Here is a 12080-nt window from a genome sequence, read left to right on the forward strand (position 1 = left end):
ACTGTCCTCTTTTCTATCATGAAGACACGGCTCCCTGAAACAATCAGACTTCAGAGTGAAATCAGAACCTCTCTTTCAACTTCACACAAGATTTCATGTAACTAATTGACACAGCCAACCACATTCAGCACTGACACAAACCTGAGATAATTTAGGGCTGCACCAGGGTCAACTTTGGTGCCCTGTGCTAGAAAACATACCCTTCTCTGGTCTCTGGCTTTTTTGTGGAGTTTGACATTTCCAGTACATGGTTGACTGTCACTGTCTCAGTCCCCATAGCAACAGTTTTGGTATGGTATCTTTACTACTTTGCCATAGTCCAATATTCTGTATTTTTTTTCTTAGAGTGGGTAGCCCTTCAGTCTGTGGTACATGGAGGGAAATGGGCTCTTTTGGTTCCCAGGTCATCCAAGAAGCTAAAGATCATGCTTGCACCACAGAATGAGATGACACTGTTAAGTATATTGTCCACATCCCCATGAACTTCACAGGTAGGTCAGGCCATTGAATGTGACACTGCAACTGGCACTAAATTTCATAAATGTTCATCAACTTCATCGATGCTGAATCTTGCTCTTGTCACTCTCCAGGAGTTTTCATGGGATTTGAGATAAACGAAATTGACTCTTTACAGATAATAGGCACACAAGAAACTAGAAAATGTTATTGAAGACATTAATTTAGAGACCTAATATGGGAAAGGGATTAACCTTGCCTAGAGATGAGAGCATTGCATCTCCTCATCTCCTCAAAGGAGGTGTCCTTGCTGAGGGGCACTGAGGCTCCTATTTGTCACCCAGATAACCTATCCGGAGAGATGTGCTGTCTTCCTGGGGCATGTGTCAGAGACGTTAGGAAGGCTCTGCCACAGCTCGTTAAACCGGAGGATTACTATCCTCCTGTTGTCATTCAGGTTGGATCCTAGGAAGCTGCAACTAGAAAAATTAGGAATATTAAAAAGGACTTTGCATCCTTGGGAAGGTTGTTGAAGGAATCAGGGGCGCAGGTAGTGTTCTCCTCTGTCCTCCCTCTGGGTGACCAGGACCCAGAAAGAAGAAGGAGAACAGGACAGGTGAATGAGCGGGTGGTGTCTAGACCAAGGATTTGGGTATTCTGATCATGGGCAGGCCTCTGAGAAGCCAGGTGTGTGGGCTGCTGACTTCAACTTAGTAAGTGGGTCACAAGTGTGTTGGGGAGCAAGCTCTCTGGGCTAATTACCAGGGCTTTAAATTAGGTTTGATGGGGGAAGGGAGGAGAGCTAAAAGTGACAGAGAAGGGCTGGGGGATGTTGTCACTGGTGTCACTGTTGAAGATAGTATGGAAAAACCTCTGAGTTGTCCCATAAGATCATCTGAGGGTTCCTCAGAGGAGGTAATAATTCTGATATTCCATCCGGAATCTTCTTGTGTCCCTCTAGGGGTAACTGTGCCTGCTGCTTCCCTAAAATGCCTGTATACCAAAGTGCGAAATGTGGGAAATAAACAGGATGAGCTCAAGATCTGTGTTCAGTCATGGGGCCAAGATCTCATTGCAATCACAGAGACGTGGAGGGACAGCTCACATGGCTGGAATGCTGTCATGGAGGGCTATGTCCTTGTTAGGAAAGACAGGCTGAGGAAGCGAGGGGGTGGTGTTGCCCTTTCTGTGAGGGAGCAATTAGAGTGTACCCCGCTCCACCTGGAGGAGGGTGAAGGACAAGTGCAGAGCTTGTGGGTGAGAATTTAGGGGTAGGCTGGTATGGAGGACACAGTTGTGGGGGGGTACTACGGGTCACCTGATCAGGAGGAGAAGGTCGATGAGGCCTTCTACAAGCAGCTGGAGGTAGCCTCACAATCATGGGCGCTGGTTCTCATGGGGAACTTCAATCATCCAGACATCTGCTGAGTAAGCAACTCAGCCAGACACGCACAATCCAAACGGTTCCTACAATGCATTGAAGACAATTTTCTGATGCAGGTGGTGGAGGTGCCGATGAGGAGAGGGTACTTCTGGACCTTACTCTTACCAACAGGGATGGGCTTGTTAGGGATGTGAAGGTTGGGGGCATCTTGGGATGCAGCAAGCATGAGATGGTGGAGTTCAAGATGGAACTTGGTAAAAGAAGTAAGACAAAAAGCAGAATTGCTACCCTGGACTTCCAAAGAGCCAATTTCGACCTCTTCCAGGACCTGCTTGGGGGTATCTCATGGGCTAGGTTGCTAGAAGGCAAGAGTGCATGTCAGAGCTGGGCTACATTTAAATAACACTTCTTCCAAGCTCAGGATCGGTGCATCCCTAAGAGTAGGAAATCATGGAAGGGGGGAAGGAAACCTGTGTGGATGAGCAAGGAGCTCATCGACAAGATCGAAAGGAAGAGGAAGATCTATGAAATGTGGAAAAAGGTCCTGTCCTCTTGGAAGGAGTATACAAATGTTGTCAGGGCCTGCAGGGACGCGACAAGGAAGGCTAAAGCCCACCTGGAGATGAGGCTTGCAAAAGAGATAAAAGATAATAAGAAGGGTTCTTTTCAGTATGTAAACAGTAAAAGGAAGACTAGGGATAATGTGGGTCCCTTGCTGAACGAGGGGGGTGTCCTGGTAACAAGAGACGCTGAGAAGGTGGAGATACTGAATGCTTTATTGGTTTCAGTCTTTACTTCAAGGACTCCCCCCCAGGACTCCTCGACCCTTGAGGGAGGAGAAAGAGTCTGGGAAGTGGAGATCTCCCCCCTTGTTGATAAGGGAGTGGTTTGGGAGTGTCTGAGTGGGCTCAAAGCACACAAATCCATGGGTCCCGATGGGATGCATCCATGTGTGCTAAGGTAGTTGGCAGAGGTGATTGCCGAACTGCTCTCTATCATCTTTGAAAGGTCCTGGAGAACAGGAGAGGTGTCTGAAGACTGGAGGATAACCAATGTCACTCTAGTCCTCAAGAAGGGCAGGAAGGAGGATCCAGAAAACTACAGGCCAGTCAGTCTCACCTCTGTCCCTGGAAAGGTATTGGAGCAGCTTGTTCTGGATGCCATCTCCAAGCAATTGGAAGAGAAGGTTATGAGGAGTAGTCAGCATGGATTCACCAAGGGGAAATCATGCTCGACCAACCTCGTTGTCTTCTATGATGGCATCACCTGCTGGGTAGATGGGGAGAGCAGTTGATGCCATCTACCTTGATTTTAACAAGGCTTTCTATACTGGCTCCAATGACATCCTGCTAGCAAACCTGAGAAAGTGTGGGATAGAGGAGTGGACAGTAAGGTGGGTTAAGAACTGGCTGACTGGCCGAGCTCAGAGGGTGGTGATTGGTGGTTCAGAGTCCAGCTGGAGACCTGTGATTAGCGGTGTTTCCTAAGGGTCAGTGCTGGGTCCATTCTTGTTCAACATCATCGATGAACTTGATGAGGGAAAAATGTCTACCCGAGGCAAGTACACTGATGACACAAAGCTGGGAGTAGTGACTGACATGCCAAAAGGCTGTGCTGCCATTCAACAAGACCTGGACACGCTAGAGAGGTTAGTAAGAAGAAACCAAATGAGGTTTAACAAGAGCAAGGGTAGAGTCCTGCACCTGGGAAGGAACAACCACATGTACCACTATAGCCTGGGAGATGACCTGCTGGAGAGGAGCTCTGCAGAGAAGGACCTGGGGGTCCTTGTGGACGACAGGTTGACCATGAGCCAGCAGTGTGTCCTGGTGGTCAAGAGGGCCAATGGGATCCTGGTATGCATTAAAAGGAGTGTGGCCAGTAGGTTAAGGGAGGTGATCCTCCCCCTCTACTCTTCCCTGCTCAGGCCTCACCTGGAGTACTGTGTACAGTTCTGGCTCCCTGGTACAAAAAAGACAGGGAACTCCTGTAAAGAGTCCAGCAGAGGGCCACAAAGATGATATGGGGCCTGGAGCATCTGCCTTATGAGGAAAGGCTGAGAGACCTGGGTCTGTTCAGCCTGGAGCAAAGAAGACTGAGAAGGCATCTCATCAGTGTGTATAAATACCTGAGGTGTGTGAGACAGAGGGATTTGGCCAACCTCTTTTCAGTGGTTTTTGGGGACAGGACAAGTAGTAATGGCAACAAGATAGAGCACATGAAGTTCTGCACCAACATGTGAAAGAACTTCTTCATAGTGAGGGTGACGGAGCACTGGAACAGGCTTCCCAGGGAGGTTGTGGAGTCTCCTTCTCTGGAGATATTTAAGGCGCGTCTGGACACCTACCTGGGCAACCTGCTCTAGGGAACCTGCTTGGCAGGGGGGTTGGACCCGATGATCTTTTGAGGTCCCTTCCAACCCCTTCAATTCTGTGATTCTGTGATTCTGTGTAATTCTGTGATTCTATTATTTGGTGATTAAAGGCTGTGATTAAAGTGTTTCAGATTGTATTATTCTTGCTGGAATACTAGGACAGGCATTTGGGTGGGGGACTTGTAGAAACCTATTGCCATCTGGATTATAAATACCAAATGGCTTGGAAATACCAAAAATGTCACAAGATGTTTGTGCTTAGACAAAAGCAGCTTCTCTCCTAGCTGTATTCATTGCCATTTGAATATTGCAAGTTCTTTTGAAATTCAGTGAAACCCCATACATCCAGCCCAAATACAACTGAGATGAATTGTACTGATGAGACTGGATACATCAGAGAGCAGAAAGTAGGATCAGACACATATGGGAGCATCTGGACAAAGGAGTTCCAGCCAGCAAATGCTGAGACCTGATACTTTGTTTAGCAAAGGTATTTTTGCTAACAAATGTTATTTTTTTGTTTTCTCTGACTTAAAAAAACACATATTGTGTTATATGAGGAGAGACCAAAAAAACCCTCACTGACTAGCAGATCAACATTTATAACTTCAAAGAACAAAACCAACTGAATGCTTATATGCCATTTTAAAACAAACAAACAAGAAGAAACACAACAAAAAACAACAGTTTGTCTTAATTCCCATGGGCTTCATGTGCATTGCTAAATAGACATAGTGTGACATATTTTAAGATAAACAATCATTATTCTACTAGAAGGATAGAAAATTAAATTAACTTTGGCACTGCAACTTGTATCAAACGCACAAATTCATTGAATGCAGTAGAATTTTAATATGGATGGTTTAATGGTAAGAAAAAAAGACATTTTCATGAAGGCCTGATATTCACTGCATAGAAGATGACAACCTTAATTATTCAAACTAATCAGAAAAGTTTGAGGTTGTTAACATCTCTGCAAAGCATTTATTTTACCCTGAGACACTGTGCTGGGGGGTGTGTGTGGGGGGGGGAGGAACAGAGGGAGGAGCTTCCCTGAACCAAACAGTCCCCTTCAGAAAGGGAATATAGACCTTTTCTCCTGCTCTGCAGCCTCCGCTTCAGAGATATGCTGCAAGATAAATGCTATTTCCATACACCAAAGACAACTGACAAATCCTTGGTGAAGCAAAACCTAACCCATCTGGCTAGTCAACACCTCAGCTTTCTCCCCCTTTCTCCCCCTTTCATTTTTCTCTGCAAGAGCTATCAGGAACAAACATGCTGCTGATTCCTACACTTCCTCCCTGACAACACTTAAGGAGACATGGGTGGAGAGAAGAGACTGTTGGCCCCTGCGTGCACAGCTTTGTTGAAGGGAATAGAGCAGTTCCCTTCCATCTCTATGGAAGCCTGACATTCTTGGTTTGTTCAGAAGTGAAAAAGTTAAAAGAGAAACGCCTTACCTGTCTTGATGTATGAAGGTGAACAATGATATCGGATAGCTGTTTTACCTTCTTGCCGGAGAAAGTGAACTTAAGCCTTAACTCATGCAGGATGACAGTGGGTTATGCACCATCTCCCTGCAGAAGGAAAGAAAAATGAAAGAAAGAATCAGGTACTGAAGTTTAAATCTGACATTCCTCTGCCAGAAGATCACACTTCATCTTTCATACGAGGGCTGCATTGTTGTGTTGTAAACGATCAGATGCAAAAGAAACTTTGGTGTTAGGAAGAAGTTTAAGACAATCATGCATCCAGCTGAATGCTCACTGCCCAGCATCAGAAGTGAACCTTATTTCAGAATAAAATGTGTATTTCACCTGTTGTAAGGTAGGAAAGGTCTCTCCATCTTCTGTCTCAGATCAAAGAGACTGAACTCTGAACAGTGGAACTGAAATGAAGAATGAAATGTTAAAGATTAACTCAGGGTGCAACTCTGAAGATCACGTTTTCTTCTAAGACTGATGCTTTACTGTCAAGTTACAATGGTAATGGAAGCATGTTGTCCTTGGGACTTGGCAGATACCCTTAAAAGAAACCAGCTTGAAAAGGGTGTAACTTTCCCTTTGGAGAAGGTAATGTCTTTGAATCTAACTATTTGTGGATTTTCACAGGGTTTTCCTCTTAATATCATTTCTCACAGCAGTTTCTTCCTGAAAAATACAATGCAGGAAGTATTTCTAGTTGCCTTAGAAACAAAGTTGAATTTTCTTTAGGAAGGAGTGAAGGCAGAACAGAGAAAAGAAGATGTTACACTTGGTGGAGGAGGACCAAGTTAGGGAGCACTTAAAAGAAATGTGGCATACAAAAGTCCATGGAGCTTGATGGATTGCATCCTCAAGTTCTGAGGGATCTGGCTGATGTCACTGAGAGACCACTCTCCATTATCTTTGAAAGGTCATGGCAACTGGGAGAGGCTCCTGAAGTCTGAAAGAGAGCAAATGTTACCCCTAAATTCAAGAAGGGCAATAGGAAGAAGACCTGGGTGACTATGGTCCAAGCAGCCTCACTGCAGTCCCTGGAAAGCTGATGGAGAAAACACTCCTGGAAACCACTTCCAAACACACAGAAGACAAGAATGTGCTTATGAACAGTCAGCATGGATTTCCGAAGCACGGATCATGCTTTACTACCCTGTTAAACTCCTATGAAGAGGTGACCAGCTTGTTGGATGATGGGGAAAGATGATGTTTTATACCTACTTTTTAGTGGGATTTTGACACTGCCTCCCATTAATGTCCTTGTAGACAAGCTGACAAAGTATGTTAGATCAGCGGACAGTGAGGTAGAATACTCTATAAAGGGGAAACAGTTTGAACAGCCAGGCTGTGCTGGATTTACATGGCAGAGTAATAAGGTGGATGACCTCAGTGTGGGACAGGTTTATCCTAAACGACTACAGCCATTGGACACGACCCACACTGGAGGAGGGGAAAAGTGTGAGCAGGAAGGAACAACAGACAGCCGTTAAGGACTGATTGCAGTTCCTCATTCCCCATATGCCTGTGCCAAGTGGTGGGGAGAGGGACTGGGAATAATAGAGTGAAGCTGAACCTGGGCAAAGCAGGGGTGGAGGAAGGGTATTGTTTCAATTATGTCTTTGTTTCTCACCACCCAAACCTATTGTAATTTTCAATAATTTGAATTTTCACCAAGGTGAATCAGAAAAATGGAGCACAAAGTCCTGCCCCTGGGGAAGAACTATATAAGGCACAAGGACATGCTGGGAACATCCAGCTGTAAAAGCAGCTTGGCAGAAGAAAAGGACCTGGAGGTCCTGGTGGACAGCAAGATGGCCAACAGACAGCAATGTGCCCTTGCTGCATAGAAGAGTAATGGTGTTCTGGGCTGCATTAGTAGGACCAATTGTAGTCTTAACCTGGGGAAAATAAGGAAACCTTAAAGAAAGCAGGGAGATGGGTAGCCTTGAGATAGCAGAAGCAAGGGAGATAAAGGATGAAAGGTTAAAAAAAAAAAAAAAACAGCTGCAGGAAGATTCCAGACTGACCTATGGAAACCTTTAGCTCAGTAAAGGTCATTAACATATTAAAAACCACACCCATCAAAATACTAATGTATGTTAATGTGGGATTTGGTTCCTCTCCACACACACACCCACCCTTTGTCCTCTGTAATGGGCAAACTCAGAAGAGGTAAGTTAGGCGAGATGAGATAGCCAATTAAAACTAGCAAAAGAGATAGTCTCACAAGTTTGCTGTGTATAAATAATGGTGATTCAAGCCAGAGGTGTCCTTGCTTTGTGAAAGATTGCCAAACACCTGACTCTGCAGAGTTACATAATTAATCATTTTTGCTAATAATGCAGGAAAGTGGAAGCTAGCAATGACAAGGACCAGCAGGAGGAAGAGTCTTCCCCTAAAGCCTGAGGTGTTCTTGTGGAATCGTTTTGCCCCCTGCAGATGGAAAAGGAACAAAAGACCCAGTGCAGGGGTGTGGAGCTGGGTAAGGCAGCCTGATTTGCTGACCCAATCTGCTCTTGAGTAAGTCTGCTGCTTACCATGGGCTCACATCACCAAGAAACGGACAAGCCTCATAATCCTAAGGACTATTACCTGCTGCTGCTCTTCCATGAGGGCACCAGAGCAGCTGGAGGTGTCTGGGGACTGTCAAGAGAGTTTACAGAGCCCTGGGAGCAGCAGAAAAGACTCAGTAGCACAGGTAGCATTTTCATCAGTCCTCCAGCTCAAGGGGAAGGGTTTCGAAAGGGTCAGTCAAATCAACAGAGGTGTGCAGGACCGGTGCTACAGACAGAGCTACTTAGACAGTAGGACTTGCTTTGAGGAACCTGGTCTGATGGGGACTGATGGGGTCCACCTGTCAGATAAGGGGAAGAATATTTCTGGTGATAGGCTCGCCAATCTGGTGAAGAGGGTTTTAAACAAGAGTTTCCAGGGGAGGAGAACCTCTGTCGATCATACTCCTTCCAACTTGAAGACAGTGTTAGAAATGGATGTCCAGAGTCTGGAGAAGAGTCACGGATCAGCAGGAGGGCACCTGAAAAGCAGCGCAAAGGAATTCCAGCCATTCCAGCTACTCCAGTCAGTAAGGCAGCTTCATCACGGACCCAATTTAAATGTCTCTGTGCTAGCTCACCTGACATGGGGAACAAACAGAATTACGGATGCAGGGCTATGACCTCATTGATACTATGAAGACATAGTGGGTGGCTTCCAAGACTGGAGTGATGGAATCAAAGGATACAGGCACTTTAGGAAGGCAGACAGGGGAGATGGCAATGCCCTCTGTGTCAATGAGCATCTGGAGTGCATGGAGCTCTGCCTGGGGACAGATGAGGAGCTTACAGAAAGCTTAGCTTCCTTTTCCCAGTGATAGAGGAGCCAATGAATCACACAGAATCACAGAATTTCTAGGTTGGAAAAGACCTCTAGATCATCGAGTCCAACCTCTGACCTAACACTAACAGTCCCCACTAAACCATATCCCTAAGCTCTACATCTAAACGTCTTTTAAAGACCTCCAGGGATGGTGACTCCACTGCTTCCCTGGGCAGCCTGTTCCAATGCCTCACAACCCTTTCAGTAAAGAAGTTCTTCCTAACATCTAACCTAAAACTTCCCTGGCTCAACTTAAGCCCATTCCCCCTCGTCCTGTCACCAGGCACGTGGGAGAACAGGCCAACCCCCACCTCACTACAGCCTCCTTTAAGGTATCTGTAAAGAGCAATAAGGTCGCCCCTGAGCCTCCTCTTCTCCAGGCTGAACAAGCCCAGCTCCCTGAGCCGCTCCTCATAGGACTTGTTCTCCAGGCCCCTCACCAGCTTCGTCGCCCTTCTCTGCACCCGCTCAAGCACCTCGATGTCCTTCTTGTAGCGAGGGGCCCAAAACTGAACACGGTACTCGAGGTGCGGCCTCACCAGAGCTGAGTACAGGGGGACGATCACCTCCCTAGCCCTGCTGGTCACACTGTTTCTGATACAAGCCAGGATGCCGTTGGCCTTCTTGGTCACCTGAGCACACTGCTGGCTCATATTCAGCCGACTGTCCACCATCACTCCCAGGTCCTTCTCTGCCAGGCAGCTCTCCAACCACTCATCTCCCAGCCTGTAGATCTGCTTGGGGTTATTCCATCCCAGGTGCAGGACCCGGCACTTGGCCTTGTTGAACTTCATGCAGTTGAGCTCAGCCCATCGGTGCAGCCTATCCAGATCCTCCTGCAGAGCTTTCCTAACCTCGAGCAGATCGACACATGCGCATAGCTTGGTGTCATGTGCAAACTTACTGAGGGTGCACTCAATGCCCTCATCCAGATCATTGATGAAGATATTAAAGAGGACCGGCCCCAGCACCGAGCCTTGGGGGATGCCACTAGTGACTGGTCTCCAACTGGACTTGACTCCATTCACCACGACTCTTTGGGCCTGGCCATCCAGCCAGTTTCTAACCCAACAAAGCGTGCGCCAGTCCAAGTCAAGAGCAGCCAGTTTCTTGAAGAGAATGCTGTGGGAGACAATGTCAAAAGCCTTGCTGAAGTCAAGGTAGACCACATCCACAGCCTTTCCCTCGTCCACCCAGCGCATCACTTTGTCATAGAAGGAAATCAGGTTTGTCACACAGGATCTGCCTTCCATAAACCCATGCTGACTGGGCCTGATCACCTGCTTGCCCTGCAAGTGCCGCATGATGACTCTCAAGAGGATCTACTCCATGAGTTTCCCTGGTACTGAGGTCAAACTGACAGGCCTGTAGTTTCCCGGGTCTGCCCTCTGGCCTTTCTTGTAGATGGGTGTCACATTTGCCAGCCGCCAGTCAGCTGGGACCTCCTTCGATAGCCAGGACTGCTGATAAATGATGGATAGAGGCTTGGCCAGCTCCTCTGCCAGTTCTCTCAGTACCCTTGGGTGGAGCCCATCCGGCCCCATCGATTTGTGCACATCCAAGTGCCGTAGCAGGTCACCAACCAGTTCTTCATGGATAGTGAGGGCCACATCCTGCTCCCCATCCCCTTCCACCAGCTCAGGGTACTGGGTATCCAGAGAGCAACCGGTATTGCCACTAAAGACTGAGGCGAAGAAGACATTAAGCACCTCCACCTTTTCCTCATCTCTTGTAACTAAGTTTCCCGCACATCCAGTAAAGGCTGGAGATTCTCCTTAGTCCTCCTTTTTGTGTTGATGTATTTATAAAAATGTTTTTTGTTATCTTTAACGGCAGTAGCCAGATTGAGCTCCAGACGAGCTTTGGCCTTCCTAATTTTGTCCCTGCACAGCCTTGCAACATCCTTATAGTCCTCCCTAGTGGCCTGCCCGCTTTTCCAAAGATTATAAACCCTCTTTTTTCTCCTAAGATCAAGCCACAATTCTCTGTTCAGCCAGGCTGGTCTTCTTCCCCGCTGGCTCGTCTTTAGGCACATGGGAACAGACCGCTCCTGCGCCATTAAGATGAAGAGACGTGCTGTGCTGGATCTCATTCTCACCAACAAGGAGGGGTTGGTGGGGTGTGTGAAGCTCAAGAGCAGCCTTGGCTGCAGTGACCATGAAATGGTGCAGTTTAGGATCCAGAGGACAGTGAGGAGGGAGCACAGAAAGCTTGCTACCCTGGATTTTGGGAGAGCAGACTTTGCCCTCTTCAGGGGTCTGGCTGGTAGAGTGCCATGGGACAAACCCCTGGAGGGAAGAGGGATCCAGGAAAGTTGCTTAATGTTCAAGGATCACTTCCCCTAAGGTCAGGAGCAATGCATCCCAGCAAAGAGGAAGTCAGGAAAAAACACCAGGAGGCCTGCATGGGTGCACAAGTAGGAGCAAGGATGAATAACCTGGGAGGGATACAGCAACATTGTCCAAGCAGTCAGGGATCAGGTTAGGAAAGCCAAAGCATTCATAGAATTAAATTTGTCCAGGGACTTCAACTGCTACAAGAAGGTTTCTATAGGTACATCAGTGACAAAAGGAAGACCAGGGAATTCGTGGGCCCTGTGTGGAAGGAAATGGGAGACCTGGTCATCTGGGATATGCAGAGGGCTGAGGTATTTAATTGCTATTTTGCCTCAGTCCTCACTGACAAGAGTTCAAGACATGTGTCCTGGGCCCCAAAAGGCAAAGGCAGGGATTGTTTGAAAAAAGAACTGCCTAGTGTAGGAGAAGATCAGGTTTGAGACCATCTAAAGAACTTGAACCTGCACAAGTCCATGGGACCTGATGAGATGAATCTATGGGTCCTCAGGGAACTGGCAGGGAACTGCTTGAGATGTTGTGGCAGTGCAGTAAAGTTCCCATTGATTGGAAGAGTGGAAATATTTTAGAAAAGGTAAAAAAGGAAGACCTGGGGAACTTCAGGCCCTTCAGTCTCACCTCTGTGCCTGGCAAGATGATGAAGCAGATAATCCTGG

General features: G+C 47.1%; 1 protein-coding gene across 1 annotated transcript in view; it reads right to left on the bottom strand.

Annotated features, from left to right (window-relative positions):
• Window positions 1-6172, bottom strand: part of LOC311425470 (butyrophilin subfamily 1 member A1-like) — a 15858-nt gene extending 9686 nt beyond the window's left edge. Inside the window, exons 1-2 of the mRNA XM_084501359.1 lie at window positions 6035-6172; window positions 5678-5794 (exon numbers count right to left, since the gene is read on the bottom strand). The gene's annotated coding sequence lies outside the window, so the exon portion shown is untranslated. The remainder of the gene's footprint in view (window positions 1-5677; window positions 5795-6034) is intronic.
• Window positions 6173-12080: the final 5908 nt, after the last annotated feature.

The sequence above is a fragment of the Aythya ferina genome (genome assembly GCF_964211825.1).
Source record: "Aythya ferina genome assembly, chromosome: 31".
Classification (NCBI taxonomy): Eukaryota; Metazoa; Chordata; class Aves; order Anseriformes; family Anatidae; genus Aythya; species Aythya ferina.